The following is a 20,060-nucleotide window of genomic DNA, read 5'->3' as shown; positions in this document are numbered from 1 at the left end:
CATAATAGCTGCCCACACGATAACGCATCGGCCATACTGAGGAGGTTCATGGACATTCTATGGTGTGTACCGTGTTCACTATCTCTCCGGTGGCCGGAATCACTTTCCACAATGGAGCGGAGAACATCACTCTGGACCACTACTGCTGACCCCATCCTGCTCCGTACCCCAACGTACTCTTTCTCAACTATGGCGTGGTTGAAGTGGGGTCCGCACCGATCTGCCTAGCAGTGAGATGTCTGTTCAAATGGCTCTGAGCACTATGGGACTCAACATCTGAGGTCATCAGTCAAAAATGGTTCAAATGGCTCTGAGCACTATGGGACTCAACTGCTGTGGTCATAAGTCCCCTAGAACTTAGAACTACTTAAACCTAACTAACCTAAGGACAGCACACAACACCCAGCCATCACGAGGCAGAGAAAATCCCTGACCCCGCCGGGAATCGAACCCGGGAACCCGGGCGTGGGAAGCGAGAACGCTACCGCACGACCACCAGATGCGGGCGGTCATCAGTCCCCTAGAACTTAGAAGTACTTAAACCGGACTAACCTAAGGACACCACACACATCCATGCCCGAGGCAGGAATCGAACCTGCGACCGTAACAGCAGCGTGGTTCTGGACTGAAGTGCCTAGAACCGCACAGAGATGTCTGTTCCTTTTCGGCACTAGGGCTACATGTCGATCCTCTTGCGGTGTTTTGGTCCACCTAACGACCGTAGACATGCTTTCCCACAGCATTTCCAACTTAAGCGGTCTTCTTCAATCGCGAGATGTCACTTTTGGGGCCGCGCGGGGTAGCCGCGCGGTCTAGTTCGTCTTGTCACGGTCCGCGCGGCTCCCCCCTCGGAGGTTCGAGTCCTCCCTCGGGCATGGGTGTGTCTGTTGTCCATAACGTAAGTTAGTCTAAGTTATATTAAGTAGTGTGTAAGCTTAGGGACCGATGACCTACGGCCGGCCGGAGTGGTCGAGCGGTTCTAGGCGCTACAGTCCGGAACCGCGCGACCGCTACGACCGCAGGTTCGAATCCTGCCTCGGGCATGGATGTGTGTGATGTCCTTAGGTTAGTTAGGTTTAAGTAGTTCTAAGTTCTAGGGGACTGATGACCTCAGAAGTTAAGTCCCATAGTGCTCAGAGCCATTCGATGACCTACGTAGTTTGGTCCCATAAGATCTTACCACAAATTTACAAAAAAATTTACACTTTGGACGCACCCATCGCTGTGGCCACAGTAGCGACACTTTGACCAACTTCTAGCAGTTGTAAGCACTCAAATGTTTTCTTAAAGACATGTTGCTGTACCACACGGTATTTCGCACTAATCGGTTCCACAACAACCTTCGTCAAATGTTCAAATGGCTCGGAGCAGTATGGGACTTAACATCTGAGGTCATCAGTCCCCTAGAACTAACCTAAGGACATCACACACATCCATGCCCGAGGCAGGATTCGAACCTGCGGCCGTGGCGGTAGCGCGGTTCCAGACTGAAGCGCCTAGAACCGCTTGGCCACAGCCGCCGGCATCCGTCAAATGTCGTACTGCATGAGCTGTCGAATGCATACAGAGCGTTCATTCATAGGCTTCGCTGCAGTTAACACGTCCCACTATTTCCTTTTACTACTATTGGTCGGGTGTTCCGTAGCAGCTGTCTGTTGTTCGGTTGTTCTGTAGCAACTGGCAGTTATTCCGTAGCAACTGGCAGTCATTCCGTAGCCATTGGCAGTAATTCCGTAGCAGTTGTCAGGCAGTGTAAACCGCAAACAGGAACCTGAAACAACTCCCTAGCACTAGCAGAAATGGTATTTAACAGAAAAGGATACATTGAAGAATGGAATAACGCAGAAACGTATGTTATTACATCCTACTTATTTCAAACTCTCTCTGTATGTTGAACATAATTCTCGGCACAGAGTTGGATTCGGTGTCATATGCGTCTGCTTGCTCAACACAGCATTTTGGGAGTAATCATTCTCAGGACACAGATAATCTCTTCTTGCGGCTCTTCAACGGAAGTCACACGATTTGCGAAACTCTTTTCTTTACGAAGAGCCACAACAAATTATCGCCTTTCGATAAGTCCGGGCTTCTGGGCGCCCACATAAGAGACCTTGCACGTCTTGTTTCAAAAGGGACTCTGGTTGTTCAAGCAGTCTCGAACACGAGTCCAGTAGTGTACAGGGATATCATTCTGTTCATAGAAACTTTGTTGAGTTCAGGTAAGGCCAGTGAGATAACGTCGATGCTACTGTCATAGACCGACCGAAGAAATGCGGCCCAGTGATAAGATCACTGGTAACATCGGCACTTGTCGTCAACATGAGGAAGGTGCTGGGTAATTTCTTCATAACGATGAGGATTATCTTTCGCCGAAATGTAAACAACGCAGCACATTCGTCTGTCATTACAGCCTTTCGGTGAGCCGCTAATGCTGATAAAACTGTAAGTAACTGTTTGCACTAATCACGTTACGTATTCATATTATGATCACTTAATTCATTGGCACTCTGGGTCAAAAAGAACGGCAACCTTCTTTCTTCCCTGTCGATTTCGCTGGTAAACGAAGCAGTCATGCATTTAAGAACTCAGTGACTTCTTTATCGTTACCATATTTCTTGGGTCTTTTACTACGTGGTGCATCTGTCACAGACCCAGTAGTAAAAGCCTTTCTTTTCACTTTCCGAAGATAAACCTCCGTTGGGGCTTCTTTCTTGAAACGATTAAAAAGTTTTCCCTCATTTCTTCATACATAGCACCTGTTCCTTCCTTTTCATGCTTCCATACGCTAAGAAGACGTTATTCAGTTGTGAATTTTCTCGTATGCGTCATTATAACACAAATGTTAACAACATTATCACCTTGTTAGCAAAACAGAACACACTTGCTGTAGCATTCGCCAGAACCAAAAGCAAAACAACACGATCACTTGCCGGATTTTGATGGGGTTACTTGAATACTGTCCGTCGTGACTTCTGGCCCACCATACACACATCTACACGTCGATTCAATGCATAGCACTACAATTAAATTTTTTTTTGACAATACTCCTCGGACACAACGATTTTGTCAGAATTTTATTATGACTCCACCTTTCGTCTAAATAAATCACTAGCCACTTTTTATTACTGATGCTACAAGATCCCGCAGCTCGTGGTCGTGCGGTCGCGTTCTCGCTTCCCACGCCCGGGTTCCCGGGTTCGATTCCCGGCGGGGTCAGGGATTTTCTCTGCCTCGTGATGGCTGGGTGTTATGTGATGTCCTTAGGTTAGTTAGGTTTAAGTAGTTCTAAGTTCTAGGGGACTGATGACCATAGATGTTAAGTCCCATAGTGCTCAGAGCCATTTGAACCATTTTTGATGCTACAAGATTTTTCGTAAGACTCTAATTACGTTACCACAGCATGCCTCTGCGGCAACCCGTTACTAAACTGGAGATGGACTATAGCATTTCGTTGCTGCTACTCTAACGGCCCGCTACGTTTATGTAGAGTGAAGATTTCAACGTGCACTAGCGTAGCAGACATGTATCTCCAAATAAACGCATTGATTATGTAACTCAGTTTTTTTGGTACTTAATGACTACCCTTATGGGTTGTCTTTTCTGAAGCTATGACCTCTCTTCAGTAAACTGTTTCAGGTAATATCCCTACATCGTAATGTAGTTTATAAAACCAACGTTTCGAGGACTTCATTATCGCTCTGCCCTGATGAATAATATTAACAAACGAAGGCGAAAGCTGTTTTTACAGAAATATGACGATGCGGTCATATACTCGGAAGCATTTTATTGAAGATGACAACGTTCATGAAGGCTTACGCTAGCATTCATGTCGTCTCGTAATTCGTTTATTCTGCCAACTTTTAATATCAAATCCCTCAGACCCAACCATTCTTCACATAGTTTGCTGCAAATCTAGAAGTCCAGCCCTGTTAGACAGAAGCTGTAAAATTTTTGAGAAATTAGAATTTATTAACGTTGCTCAAGATATCGTAGAAAGTGCTGCCTAATTACTTACTTATGTATGTCGTCAATGAGATATTTACTATGTACACTTTGAAACTTCCACTTTCCGGCAGATATATAAACTGTACTCAACTGACCATTGTGTTCCTAAGGTAATTTGGAAACCATTAGCTTTAATTTTTCCCTTTCAGCGTTACCATCTGCACTGTTCCACTCTTTTGTCCTTTTCAACGTCTACAAATTTAATGACGCTTAACAGCTAGCCGCATCACCTGCCCGCGTAGTCATTTTCCGCGACCATTTCCTGTGTTTACCCTACAAGATCGATAACGCGTTTGTAGCTAATCAAGGGACCAAGTTACTTCCACTAACGCCGGTTCTACGATTCTAATTGTCACGTAATGCTTAGGAATTACCCTTAAGCTGAGATATATCTAATCACTAGACCTTCCACAGCAGTTTTTAGTACAATGTGCAATGTCCATTACGTCGGAGTTGCCGCTATTGGAAATTTGGATATTACGATCCTCTCTCTCATACGTTTCACAAAAAAGAGTTATTTTAAATGCACATATAGTGTAAAGTTTTCGTCGAAAAATACAAAGACAATACGGAAATTATCTTACCTTCGGTTAGTAAGAAAACGCTAACGCTTGTAATGACTTTCTGCTATATAGATACGAGCAAACTTCAAAAATTAAGTTACACGTTATTGTTGCAAGCTAAGTAACTTTTATAGACTGCTGCAATACACTTCAAAGTCACACAGATAGCTGGGCACTATTTTCCAACAAAGTCATCAAATTTCTGTAAATAATGATCGAAACATATTACAAATCTTCCTCGACGAGAGAAATCCGCTCCTCGTTCATGCAGTTATTCGAGAACCGCTCTGTGAACATTCTCATCCTTTCCCATCATATGTTCTTCCTCGATTGCCTGCACATTCTCTCCTGTCGTCATCAATGGTCTTCCTTCCTAGTCAGCATCACCCGCATCTGTGGCCATTTCACTGCGACAGCCATAATTTCGCAGTGAATCTGTGTACAATTTAAAAGTTTCTCCCACAAGAGTCGTACTGTCTTGCGTTCTTTAACTCTGAGTACGTTTCCAGTTTCCGCGCCTCTTCACTACCACACTGTGATGCACGTGTTACCCGTACCGCGACAGAACTGTCTCTGCAGGGAAAGCCGGAACATGTTCTCTCTTCTGGCAATATGTCACTCAGGTGCTCTACAGTGTGAACGCGGGACGGCGTGATTAACGCGCTTACTTAAATTATTATGTATTACAGTTATAACCATAAACTAATTCTGATCTCTATCTTCGATGACGTTAAGGCAAATATCGTAGGTATGGAACAGTTGTATAGCACTGACACGTCGATAATATCACCTTTAAAAAAATCTGCGGGTGCGCCTTGAACAATAGAAATATAAATGGTTGGATTACATAGATAGATAGAGAGAGAGAGAGAGAGAGAGAGAGAGAGAGAGAGAGAGAGAGAGGAAGGAAAGCAAACAAATGGACCAGAAAAGACGCTGCGGTTAAAGCCTGCAATGGAAGTGCAGTGGAGGAGTGCAGGACCAGCCAAAGCGCATGGTTGTAGCTGGACCAAGATGAACCGGTGCTAGATTCCGAGAGGTTCAAGAGACTGCGACGACAACTTCATGGAAGGTGTTTGGACGAGGTAAGAGCCGGCCGGTGTGGGCGCTTCAGTCTGGAACCGCGCGACCGCTACAGTCGCAGGTTCGAATCCTGCCTCGGGCACGGATGTGTGTGATGTCCTTAGGTTAGTTAGGTTTCAGTAGTTCTAAGTTCTAGTGGACTTATGACCTCAGATGTTGAGTCCCATAGTGCTCAGAGCCATTTTTGAACGACATAAGAGAACATACGGAGTCAGCATGCATGCATATTGCTTATGTCCATAGTGTGCCGAAAAGGCTACGGTGTGCCCTTTTTACAACAATAGGAGTCAAGCGGTTACTGCTTCTAATGACAACTACGAAAATCATTGTCATTGTTTACTTGGTTTTAACTTTAACTACCAGCTATTGGTGTTGCAACTGGAAGTCTTTTATCTGAAGTACTGCAGCGGTAAAATCCGTACCACTACTCCATTTAGTTTCCTTCCTGTCATAAAAGTGCTAATTAAAACTTAATTCTTGTTATCAAAACATTTAATGCCAACGCTGCCACTGCAAATGTTAATAGGGTAAAGCACATATTATGGCTAGCGGTGATCGGTTTTCAAACCCTAATGCAGAAATTCCTTTAATCATCCACACCGCTTCAGTGTCTTCATGGTGAAAGCTTGCTGAATGAGATGCCACCGTAATCCGCAGCCCAGAGATGGACTCTGCCTGAATGCTATCAGCGCGTGTCAGCGGTCTCCGCTAAGTGAGACGTCGGCGGCGGAAGACGACACGTCCGAACAACAAAGACGCACGCCAGCGAGCTCACAGCAGTGACGTCAGTGGCTAGTCAGCAGCTGCCCCGCTACCACGGTCCAGAGACAGCGGACCTGGCGCTCTTGCTGTCGTATTGCATTCACATTAGCGAGAAGCACGTTAGCCGGAAAACGCCGAAACAAAAAAAAAAAAAAAGTTCAAATGTGTGTGAAATCTTATGGGACTTAACTGCTAAGGTCATCAGTCCCTAAGCTTACACACTACTTAACCTAAATTATCCTAAGGACAAACACACGTACCCATGGCCGAGGGAGGACTCGAACCTCCGCCGGGACCAGCCGCACAGTGCCGAAACAAAAAACTAGGCATAATAACGCTACCAGCCACTGAAAATACACAGATAATGACACATCGCTGAACTCGGAGCTGTAAATTGTAGTGTTTCATACGTTATGTGCAATCTGTGGCGTGTCTTCCAAGGAAAAAAAATACTCGTCGACTACATTTAGTACTTTTCCAAAATCTAAATCGTTTCTTCGTTCTGGTCATCGCATCATGACTTAGGATGGTTAGGTTAGTGTTGTTTAACGTCCCGTCGACAACGAGGTCATTAGAGACGGAGCGCAAGCTCGGGTTAGGGAAGGATGGGGAAGGAAATCGGCCGTGCCCTTTCAAAGGAACCATCCCGGCATTTGCCTGAAACGATTTAGGGAAATCAGGGAAAACCTAAATCAGGATGGCTGGAGACGGGATTGAACCGTCGTCCTCCCGAATGCGAGTCCAGTGTGCTAACCACTGCGCCACCTCGCTCGGTACTTAGGAAACCACAGAATATGATTACGAGTATGATGCGCTTATTATTAATTTATTTCGATGCTGTCAGACCCACACCGAAATAAATTAATAATAAGAGCATCATGTTTTATAAACATATTCAGTCGTGGTTGAATAGACACGGTAACGCATTGGGAATGCATGGAACATTATAAGAGTGTTTGCCATACATTTCTAAGAGGGCGTGCAAAAAAGTAATGGCCTCCGAATTTTTTAATCTGTTATCAATATCAGTTGAAGTGTTGCATGTCATGCACGTTGCAACCCTCTAGGCTCCGAATTGTAGCGTGTAACGTGGCCATGTCTAACGTAACTACGTCGAATTTCTAACCGCAGCATATCTATAGAAGAATGAAAGCTGTGTACGGCGACGATTGTATCGACGTCAGTAATGTGACACATTGGCTTGTTAGTGGTCGCGATGAAGGAAACGGTGGTGATAACCTCAACTTGTATGACAGTGGGCACAGGAGACGACCGCATAGAACAAGCGACTACACTCACCGGAAGCGGTTTCATGAACTTAACGGAGAAAAATAGTTCAAATAGCTCTGAGCACTATGGGACTTTACTTCTAAGGTCATCAGTCCCCTAGAACTTAGAACTACTTAAACCTAACTAACCTAAGGATATCACACACGTCCATGCCCGAGGCATGCGCCGGTGTATCGCATTCAAATGTTCTGAAGTATTAACTTCGGTTTTTAATGAAATCAGATTGGTGTCTAAAGGAAAGTAATTTTGTATCCTGACAGGGAGAGAGAGAGAGAGAGAGAGAGAGAGAGAGAGAGAGAGTGAGAGAGGGGAGAGAGAGAGAGGTAGGGGGGCGACGGGCGAGGTTTGTAGCGAACCAACAACGTTTGTGACATTTGACTTCCTCTTTCATCAAAGCGTAGCAAACTTCGCTCCCTCGGAATTTAAATGTGTTGGCTACTTGAAGCAGCACAGGCAGCAATAAAATTCCCGGTCTGTTGCTGACAGTGACTTCGAATGCGCCCAGGATACTGCACTGGGCGTGAAGGATACATTATAAATTGCTGTGCTACTTTATCGTAATAAATAATATTCAGAGTACTGCGTAAGCCAAAAACATTTGTTCGATTTTTGTATTTATAAATATAAAGCAACGACAAAATTTCAATTTTTTTCTGGCAACGACCATTTTATAGTTTTTCTGAGATATTAACAGTAATACTTCAGTCACTATATTGGTCGTTCCCTCTATTAATAATGTTGGAAATATATTTGTTTCGACGTTGGTGATCCGCGCTGCCGTGATTGGGAATTCTACTGGTGTTTTAAAGCCCCAACAAGTTGAGGCAATGATTATGAGAGGCACGTATTCGGCTGTACGCACGCGTTGCTTAATGAAATCTCCTGCCGTGTCGCTCTGTACGTACAGCCACTTGTTCCTGGTGGGAAGTCTCGCATTCCAAGGAAGCGCTAACGTACGGCAGAGACACGCAGCGCATGAGCCTTGCTACAGTCCCAGTGAACACCAATACGAATGTATGAGACGCCACCAAGGAGTACCTCGAAGCTCTAACACATTTTCTGACTCTTGATGGAGAAACATTACAAGGGAGAGTCCTTTATTAAGGGAACAGTGAAGACAGGTAAACACTGTGTTATTACAAGCGACTGAATTCCGAAATATCAAACCTATCTTCTGAAATGGTCGCCTTACAGCGTATCTCAATCAGCCAGCTCAATGCCAAACATCTAGAAGTGAAGATAGACGAGTGCTGCTGGAATTGGTAAGAATTTTGCAGTTCACCCACAAACGAGATTGCTTAAGGAAATTTGTTCGTCTGACTAGTTTCTGTTTAGCATTCTTGTCATTCTGAGAGAATGGGGTCAGAGGTTAGCACTCTGTAGACTAAGGTTAAAGCCACACAAAACTTCAGTGTCAAGATGAATTTGAATTCGCAGTGTAAAGTTGCTGTTTCCGTAACGGCGGTAATGGTGCATCGAGACGATACCGTAGACCTGAATAACGTCAGGCGATCTAATAGTGATGTACGACAAGCCATCCCCCAGGCGACCCTGCTATCCTTCATAATGCACAGCGTCTCCATCAAATCTACCGTGATGATCTGCAGATTACACCCCACGAATTGTGTGAGCTGCTGAATGTTGCCGGTCGGTGTGGCCATGCGGTTCTAGGCACTGGAACCGCGTGACCGCTACGGTCGCAGGTTTGAATCCTGCCTCGGGCATGGATGTGTGTGATGTCCTTAGGTTAGTTAGGTTTAAGTAGTTCTAAGTTCCATCACCACAGCAAATAAGATGTGGTATGACCACTACAAGCTGGAACCCAAAAGCCTGTACGTGGGGTGATGGTATGAGACTTCAACTGATAGGGAATTGGAGACACAGCTGTCTGCAGCGAAAGCGATGTGCACAGTCTTCTGCGACAGGCAGAGTGTGGTTCTTTTGGACGTCTCGGCGTCTAAATCGTCAATTCAGAACGCTAGAAGACAACGCTGGCTTTGCTGAAAGCCTCAAAATCAGGCCATAATATGTGACAAGCTTCGTCTCGCAATACGATAACGCCAAGCCCGACAACAGTTTTGTGAGCCTGGTTCTAATTACCGATTTTGGTCGGACCGTCCTTCCACAACCATCGCGGAGTCCTGGTTTAGCAAACGCAGACTTCCATCTCTTTGGACCTATGGAAAATGGACTATGTGGCCAACATTTTTCTGCCCTCGTGCTGTCGATAAAGCTGAAAGAAAATGGCTAGACTCTGATGGTTCAGGCTTCTAACTGCTCGACATGTAGTCTCTCGTTCATCTTTGGTAAAACGGCAAACGAATGGTGGTAACTATGGTGGGAAAATAGAAGTACTTAGTTGAACTCTTACTCTGTTTAACTGCTTTATTGTGCTTTTTGTATCTGTTACAGTTTCATTGAAAATAAACAGGAACGCATTAATTTCACAGTGGCCGTCGTAGGATGTAACTTCTGCTGCAAAAAATGGTTCAAATGGCTCTGAGCACTATGCGACTTAACTTCTGAGGTCATCAGTCGCTTAGAACTTAGAACTAATTAAACCTAACTAACCTAAGGACATCACACACATCCATGCCCAAGGCAGGATTCGAAACTTCGACCGTAGCAGTCGCGCGGTTCAGTGTAAGTAGGCTGTTTAAGTTTTTTTATTGGTAACGCCACTTAGCGCTCTGTATGAAAATCACTGGCTGTGCTGTGTGCAGTCTGTGCCTCTTATGCGCACCGCGTCTGCAACACAGTAATAGGAGCGAAAAATATATAGTTTGCATAGGTAGAGTATTAATCTGTCAAGCGTAAGAATAGATTTCTCGCTTTGTGCTTTCCTATGTTTCATGATTCACCGAACGACGTGGCCGAGCAAAGACCATCCGGTGTAAATCCCAGGCGATCCGTGGAGCTGGCAATTGGAGATGGATCTGCAATCGCAAAAGCATGGACTTCGGCATTGTACAGTGTTATTGTATATTGTTCTATAAATGTTAAAAAATAGTACGCATTATTTGAGCTATGCTGACGATCAGTTGCTACCCTACCTTTAAGATGGCGCTTTAACTTTTTGATGCTGTATTTGAAATAATCACGCAAAATTACTGACACTACAGTTGGAACTTCTTTCAGTGGAAATGAGCTGACGTAATTAATGGTCGTGCCCTAAACAATAATCGAACATACCGGTACTACTCATCTGGTAGTATAACCTAGGTTGATCGTATGTAATGGTATTCGATTTCAAAGTCGAAGGCCCTTCCTATAAGCTGAGTACAGGACATGGTGTTCTCTGGCAACTATATTCCAGAAACGTGTTCTCTGTTCTGCACGAGAAACAGCTCACACTGGAATCCGAGGCCAAAGAAAAAAATCATTATGAACCATATTGTCTTTACAGTTACCGACCAGTGGCCACTGATACAATCGATGTAATTGCTCTAGTGAGTGCGCCACACATTACTGCCAATGCAGAAATAAGAAAATATTGTGTAATTCCAAATGTCATAAAGGCTTACTTTATTGTAATAAATGAATACCGGTTGTATTAAAAAAGATTTATAAAGTAAATATAACGTATAAAGTTTATATTTTTTGTAAGTGAGATTGATAAAATAAAAAGACTACATTCAGCTTGAAATTATAAATATTCATCCACTTTTTATTTATCTTCCGATTCTGGCCGATCTGCCTACGCAACTTCGCAAACTGGCAGGCCAAATCCTGAAATTAGGATAAGATCCGACATTGGCCGGCCAGTTTAATGCGACACTGGCCACTTCGCGACTTGGTCGGCCAATTCCCGCTTTGGCCGATTTCGGGCTTTGGCCGTAACATATACATCAAATTGATCAGATCACCTGCATGTGGACGGGCAGTGGTATTAGACTTGAACTTTCACAAAAAACTGTAAAAGCTAACCAACTAGTTAGGTGCTGAGGCTTCTTATTACAAAAAATTGATCGGTAAATGGCTCTGAGCACTATGGGACTTAACATCTGAGGTCATCAGTCCCCTAGAACTTACAACTACTTAAACCTAACTAACCTAGGGACATCACACACATCCATGCCCGCGGCAGGATTCGAAACTTCGACCGTAGCAGTCGCGCGGTTCAGTGTAAGTAGGCTGTTTAAGTTTTTTTATTGGTAACGCCACTTAGCGCTCTGTATGAAAATCACTGGCTGTGCTGTGTGCAGTCTGTGGCTGGTTTGCATTGTTGGAATTTGCTATTGCAGTGTTGGGCAGTTGGCTGTTAACAGCGCGTAGCGTTGCGCAGTTGGAGGTGAGCCGCCAGCAGTGGTGGATATGGGGAGTGAGATGGCGGAGTTTTGAGAGCGGATGATCTGGACGTGTGTCCATCAAAAATGGTTCAAATGGCTCTGAGCACTATGGGACTCAACTGCTGAGGTCAGTAGTCCCCTAGAACTTAGAACTAGTTAAACCTAACTAACCTAAGGACATCACAAACATCCATGCCCGAGGCAGGATTCGAACCTGCGACCGTAGCGGTCTTGCGGTTCCAGACTGCAGCGCCTTTAACCGCACGGCCACTTCGGCCGGCCGTGTGTCCATCAGAGAGAGTAAATTTGTAAGACTGGATGTCATGAACTGATATATATATATAATGACTTTTGATCACTATTAAGGTAAATACATTGTTTGTTCTCTATCAAAATCTTTCATTTGCTAACTATGCCTATCAGTAGTTAGTGCCTTCAGTAGTTAGAAACTTTTATTTAGCTGGCAGTATTGGCGCTCGCTGTATTGCAGTAGTTCGAGTAACGAAGATTTTTGTGAGGTAAGAATCCATGAAAGGTATAGGTTATTATTAGTCAGGGCCATTCTTTTGTAGGGATTTTTGAAAGTCAGATTACGTTGCGCAACAAATATTGTGTATCAGTTTAGTGTTTATCAGAATAGGCAAAGATCGAAATGTCGTGAGTACGTTCAGTTCTGCTCAGCTGTTTGAAAATCAAATAATGTAAGAGGTTTATCAGCACAGTCAATCATAAATTTTTCAAAGGGGACGTTCCACCAGACTGAAGCGCCTAGAACCGCTCGGCCACCCCGGCCGGCATTGATCGGTAAAGCTCGGTTTCTTAATTCCTTTTGGTTACTGAGAGTGTTATCAGGGGAATGTCTTACTGACTCTATTACAAATATCTCCTCAAGTGCGTTCAAAACCCCACCCTTTCTTTCTTTATGTAGTATCTACAAGTTATTGTTGGAGATCTGAAATAGAATCTAAATTAGCACGTAAGCGAAATTTTAGTGCGGATTTCGAACTGCTAGCACTGAGATGTTCTTTAAAACGTATTTCGAAACCTCTACCAGTTTGCCCATTGTACTTTTGAGGACAGTCATTACAGGCGCTGAAATAAACCCCTGTGTTCTTATATGAGTTGTCGACTGAATGTTTACTCTATCTATATTTGGCAACTACATTCTACAGGTTAAAAAAATCAGGATTTATATTATAATTTTTTAAATGTTCACTGATTCTTTCTGAAAAGGTATCGTAGTAAGGGATGGGATGGTAGTTCTTGTAGTTGTTGTCCTGTTGTTGTTGTTGTGGTCTTCAGTCCTGAGACTGGTTTGATGCAGCTCTCCATGCCACTCTATCCTATGCAAGCCTCTTCATCTCCCAGTACCTACTGCAACCTACATCCTTCTGAATCTGCTTAGTGTATTGATCTCTTAGTCTCCCTCTACGATTTTTACCCTCCACGCTGCCCTCCAATGCTAAATTTGTGATCCCTTGATGCCTCAAAACATGTCCTACCAACCGATCCCTTCTTCTAGTCAAGTTGTGCCACAAACTTCTCTTCTCCCCAATCCTATTCAATACCTCCTCATTAGTTACGTGATCTACCCACCTTATCTTCAGCATTCTTCTGTAGCACCACATTTCGAAAGCTTCTATTCTCTTCTTGTCCAAACTATTTATCGTCCATGTTTCACTTCCATACATGGCTACACTCCATACAAATACTTTCAGAAAGGACTTCCTGACACTTAAATCTATACTCGATGTTAACAAATTACTCTTCTTCAGAAACGATTTCCTTGCCATTGCCAGTCTACATTTTATATCCTCTCTACTTCGACCATAATCAGTTATTTTACTCCCTAAATAGCAAAACTCCTTTACTACTTTAAGTGTCTCATTTCCTAATCTAATCCCCTCAGCATCACCCGATTTAATTCGACTACATTCCATTATCCTCGTTTTGCTTTTGTTGATGTTCATCTTATATCCTCCTTTCAAGACACTGTCCATTCCGTTCAACTGCTCCACCAAGTCCTTTGCTGTCTCTGACAGAATTACAATGTCATCGGCGAACCTCAAAGTTTTTACTTCTTCTCCATGAATTTTAATACCTACTCCGAATTTTTCTTTTGTTTCCTTTACTGCTTGCTCAATATACAGATTGAATAACATCGGGGAGAGGCTACAACCCTGTCTCACTCCTTTCCCAACCACTGCTTCCCTTTCATGCCCCTCGACTCTTATAACTGCCATCTGGTTTCTGTACAAATTGTAAATAGCCTTTCGCTCCTTGTATTTTACCCCTGCCACCTACAGAATTTGAAAGAGGGTATTCCAGTTAACGTTGTCAAAAGCTTTCTCTAAGTCTACAAATGCTAGAAACGTAGGTTTGCCTTTTCTTCATCTTTCTTCTAAGATAAGTCGTAAGGTTAGTATTGCCTCACGTGTTCCAACATTTCTACGGAATCCAAACTGATCTTCCCCGAGGTCCGCTTCTACCAGTTTTTCCATTCGTCTGTAAAGAATTCGCGTTAGTATTTTGCAGCTGTGACTTATTAAACTGATAGTTCGGTAATTTTCACATCTGTCAACACCTGCTTTCTTTGGGATTGTAATTATTATATTCTTCTTGAAGTCTGTGGGTATTTCGCCTGTCTCATACATCTTGCTCACCAGATGGTAGAGTTTTGTCATGACTGGCTCTCCCAAGGCCATCAGTAGTTCTAATGGAATGTTGTCTACTCCCGGGGCCTTGTTTCGACTCAGGTCTTTCAGTGCTCTGTCAAACTCTTCACGCAGTATCTTATCTCCCATTTCATCTTCATCTACATCCTCTTCCATTTCCATAATATTGTCCTCAAGTGCATCGCCCTTGTATAAACCCTCTATATACTCCTTCCACCTTTCTGCCTTCCCTTCTTTGCTTAGAACTGCGTTGCCATCTGAGCTCTTGATATTCATACAAGTGGTTCTCTTCTCTCCAAAGGTCTCTTTAATTTTCCTGTAGGCAGTATCTATCGTACCCCTAGTGAGACAAGCCTCTACATCCTTACATTTGTCCTCTAGCCATCCCTGCTTAGCCATTTTGCACTTTCTGTCGATCTCATTTTTGAGACGTATGTATTCCTTTTTGCCTGCTTCATTTACTGCATTTTTATATTTTCTCCTTTCATCAATTAAATTCAATATTTCTTCTGTTACCCAAAGATTTCTATTAGCCCTCGTCTTTTTACCTACTTGATCCTCTGCTGCCTTCACTACTTCATCCCTCAGAGCTACCCATTCTTCTTCTACTGTATTTCTTTCCCCCATTCCTGTCAATTGTTCCCTTATGCTCTCCTTGAAACTCTCTACAACCTCTGGTTCTTTCAGTTTATCCAGGTCCCATCTCCTTAAATTCCCACCTTTTTGCAGTTTCTTCAGTTTTAGTTTCAGTTTCTTAGAAGAAAGATTAAGAAAAGGCAAACCTACGTTTCTAGCATTTGTAGACTTAGAGAAAGCTTTTGACAACGTTAACTGGAATACCCTCTTTCAAATTCTGAAGGTGGCAGGGGTAAAATACAAGGAGCGAAAGGCTATTTACAATTTGTACAGACACCAGATGGTTGTTGTCCTACCTAACAGGAAATAAAGAGGTAGAAAACGTGGAATGGTTAGTGGAAGAAACTGTCGGTGACTGAGAACCAACGGAAGGCAGTATTTTTGTATTTCATGGGGTTATGTGAATGACAGATCATTACTTTGAGTTGAGAATGTTGGAATTACCAGTGATAATCTCGCAATCAGCGTCGTGTGATGGACTGTGGTGCCCTCTTCACCGCCTATATATTCGGCCCACCCTCGAGTTCTGGTTGCAGTTCGCCACTTCATCAGTGAAGACGTCTCGCGCAGTAGGAGATGAAACGTTGGAACATTTTATACATCGACCAGGCCTAACAACTCGGAAGTTTCAAGTGGACTTTTGTAATAATCTGAATTTTTTAAAAGCACCACACCACCATTCATTAACGTTGAAAAAACATCATCAGATAAAGAATTTTCACGCTATATACATCCATGCTTTATAGAGTTAGTTTCTGGTATGCCATTTTTGGAAAATAAGCTGTACATAATGTGCTGAAGGGGTATTTTCAGTACACCTAATAAAAATATCTGAAGGTTCGTCATTATTCTAATTATTTGTTTTACTTGTTTTGTTTTAAATTGTTATTCAATGTTTTAAAATCACGTTCTTTTAATTTTATAGTAATTTTTTAGTTTAGTATTTCACGTACGTATATTTTGTTAATTGAAAATAATAATTAAATCATTATTATGAAACGAGATCATTGTTGTAATGATAATGCGTAAATATATGCTCAAGAATCTTTTTTTGCACCATTCACATCAGATGAATGAAGTTTCTTCACATGTTAGGCACAACGGACAACGCAATATAAAACAAAATTCAGTAGCATTAGGAAACTGTCGCGGTGTTTTGCATCAGGCATATCTGAGTACATTGGAGAACCTTGCTGAAGAGAATTTATGATGCTCTAGTGGCTGCAGCTTGATTACATTGTTTCTCAAGTGGAAACTGACATTATAATCATTCAGCCGAACTAGATTTGAAAATTTTCTGACGAAGTTCTTCCAGCATCCATTGTCTTATACGTCCAACGGCTGTACCTGACCTTCCGAGTCGTTTTGAATCTCCAGATGAACAAGTTCATTCAGGCACGACGCTCAAAACAGTTCATTCTCACTGACCACACCATGAATCTAACAATAACACAGATTTTTCTCCTGCACATGGGAAGAAATCTTGTGTGAAATATCTTTTGACATGGTCAGACGTTAGTTTGCCACATTTTGATGCCGTCATAAGAACATTTGCGACTTTCTAAAAGAGATTCACGAGTTCTCGCCCCAAACTCTCCATTAGATTTCGTTTAGCTATGAAAAGGGGGGGGGGAGGGTGGTAAATGTGAAAGAATCGTTTTGAGCGTCGTACCTGAGAACAAGGAACTTACGTAATTCTGCAGGCTTTCGTGGCCGTTGGCACTGAAGTTAAAATCTTCTGGGTTGTTAGGCCGTGTCATATTTCTAATAAAATGATCGACGTTAAGACCCCTCTGCTGAGATCTTCCTCTGGATCTTCTGGTGTCCACTACTACTGGAACACTGTGAGAGACGAGTGTCTCTAAGAGTTCAAAAATGGTTCAAATCGCTCTGAGCACTATGGGACTTAACTTCTGAGGTCATCAGTCCCCTAGAACTTAGAACTACTTAAACCTAACTAACCTAAGGACATCACACACATCCATGCCCGAGGCAGGATTCGAACCTGGGACCGTAGCGGTGGCGCGGTTCTACACTGTAGCGCCTAGAACCGCTCGGCCACTCCGGCCAGCCATCTCTGACAGTGTTCTAGCAGTAGTGGACACCAGAAGATCCTGAGGAAGATCCCAGCAGAGGGGTCGAATGGGCGATCATTTTAGTAGAAATATGACACGGCCTAACAACCCAGAAGATTTTAACTTCAGTGGCAAGGAACTTGTTCGTCTCGTGACCCCAAAAGGCTCGACAGGACAGATAGAGCCGTTACACGTATATGACATTGGATGTTGGATGAAGTTTGTGAGAAGATTTTCATATCTAGTTCTACTGAATGATTATGATGTCATTGTCCACTTGAGAAGAGATATAATCAAGCTACAGTCACTAGTACATCATCAGTTCTCGCTTCACCAAGATTTTCCAATGCACTCAAATATGCCTGATACAAATCGAGTTATTTAGGAGGTAACCCGCCACAGTTCGTGAATTCTACTGAATTTTGTTTTATGTTGCGTTGTCCGTCGTGTGTATTACGTGAGGAAATTTCTTTTATTTGATGTTCTTGATGTAAAAAAAAAGAACAATGTTTTAAGCATTTCTATACAGATTATCATTATTGTAATGGTTTCGTATCTTAATAATGAGTTACTTATCATTTTATACCAACACAATACACATATGTAAAATGGTATACTAAAAATCGAAAAAAGACATGAATTTATAACGTAAAATAACAATTTATAACATGAAACAAAAATAAATAAAACAAATAATTAGAATAAAAATGTACGTTAAGATATTTTGTTTAGGCATGAACTCTGGAAAAATTCCAAACAGCCAAGGCCGCAAGTAAGGTATTTATTTGGATGACCGATTTCAGTAAGACTACGAGGGTTGCCCAGTAAATAATGCCCCATATTTTTTTTCTCCGAAATAAAAAATATTAGAAATGTGAAACTTTAGGTGCGAGTTATTTGAAGTTTCCCGCGTGTGTACGCAAAGTTTCAATTTCCTCCGACAGAGAGCGGTGGTGTAGGAATGTTCAAAAATGGCGTCTGCAAGTGACATCCGTCAGAAACAACGTGCAGTGATTGAATTTCTCGTAGCAGAGGAAGAAACCGTGGGCAATATCCATAAACGCTTGTGCAACGTCTACGGAACATCTGCAGTCGATAGGAGTACTGTTGGTCGCTGGGCACAGAGGGTGAAAGCATCAGAGGGCGGTGCTGCGGAGCTCCGAGATTTGCCGCGGTCGGGAAGGCCTCCCACGGCTGTCACGCCTGACATGTTGCAGCGGGCTGATGTTCTCATTCGACGGGATCGACGCATTACGACTCGACAATTGGCACTGGAGTTGTCAGTAAGCAAAGGAAGTGTGGATGTGATTATCAATCAGCTTGGATACTCAAAAGTGTGTGCAAGATGGGTTCCTCGGTGTCTTACTGTCGATCACAAATCCCAAAGAAAAGACATTTCTTTCGATTTGTTGCGACGCTTTCACGTTGACGGGGAGGCCTTTTTGTCACGGATTGTGACAAGTGATGAAACTTGGGTGCATCATTTTGAGCCCGAAACAAAAAGACAATCGATGGAATGGCGTCATGCTTATTCTCCACAGAAAAAAAATTCAAAACAGGTCCTTCAGCCGGAAAAATGATGACTGTGTTTTGGGATTGCGAGGGCGTAATTCTCATTGATGTGATGCCAAAAGGCAGTACCATTAATTCAGAGGCTTATGTCAAAACATTAGACAAACTTAAGCAGCGCTTCCGGCGCCTTGGGCGTCATGTTAACCCACAGGATGTTTTGATTCAGCATGATAACGCTCGTCCTCACACAAGTTTGAGGACTTGTGAACACATCGCGAAACTGGGTTGGATAGTGTTACCCCATCCACCCTACAGCCCCGATTTGGCTCCTTCAGACTTTCACTTGTTTGGGCCAATGAAGAATTTCATTCGTGGAAGACGTTTTGCCGATGACGAAGAAGTGATTCACGAAGTGACAACCTGGCTCCGTAGGCAGAGTAAAGATTTTTACCGGCAGGGAATACACGCTCTTGTGTCTCGCTGGAAAAAGGCCGTCGAACTTGAAGGAGATTATGTGGAAAAATAAAGCAAGTAGACAAAACATCAGTCTTTCACATATGTAAATTTGATTGTTGTGGAATAAATACTTCTGGAGAAAAAAAATATGGGGCATTATTTACTGGGCAACCCTCGTATGTTACTATCTCAGGATCTTCGGCTTCACATTGCATACAGCCTCCACCATCTGCACTCTCCATCGTGTCAATGACAAATGTATGTGTAAGGATCGTGGAATACATTGGATGTCGGCACGTCATAATTATAATAAGTGCGCGCACAAGACATAAGATCAATGCGCGGATCGCCAGTGTTCATGTTCACACCGCAGCTGAATACAGAGTGTAGACAGTACATATTGCTGGACAGTGTGCGCTTCCTAATTAAATTTTTCTTTCAGCAGAAAGTTAACATGACGCTAGAGCTTTTGGCAAATTGCTCCACAAACAAAATTTTCACAGATCGCCTCACGGGTGTAGAAAGAAACTGCTATTTTCTCAAAAGATAGGACGACCTTAGAAATTTAAAACTTCTGTAATGACGGTTGCAGCCTCGAGCTTTGAGTGGATCCGTTGAAGTGTGCTCAGCTAGCTTCGCTGAGAGGCAGAGCGCCAGGTTCCCACTCGCGGGCCAGCAGCCAGGTTCGAGTTACCCCAACGTGCGTTGAGGCCT

General features: G+C 43.1%; 1 protein-coding gene across 2 annotated transcripts in view; it reads right to left on the bottom strand.

Annotated features, from left to right (window-relative positions):
- LOC126236416 (extracellular sulfatase SULF-1 homolog) overlaps positions 1 to 20,060 on the bottom strand; it is a 799,264-nt gene that overhangs the window by 274,379 nt on the left and 504,825 nt on the right. The window lies entirely within an intron of this gene.

Source organism: Schistocerca nitens, chromosome 2 (assembly GCF_023898315.1).
Source record: "Schistocerca nitens isolate TAMUIC-IGC-003100 chromosome 2, iqSchNite1.1, whole genome shotgun sequence".
In the NCBI taxonomy this organism is placed as follows: Eukaryota; Metazoa; Arthropoda; class Insecta; order Orthoptera; family Acrididae; genus Schistocerca; species Schistocerca nitens.
Note: the sequence above shows the minus strand (reverse complement) of the source record. Positions and strands in the feature narration are given on the sequence as shown.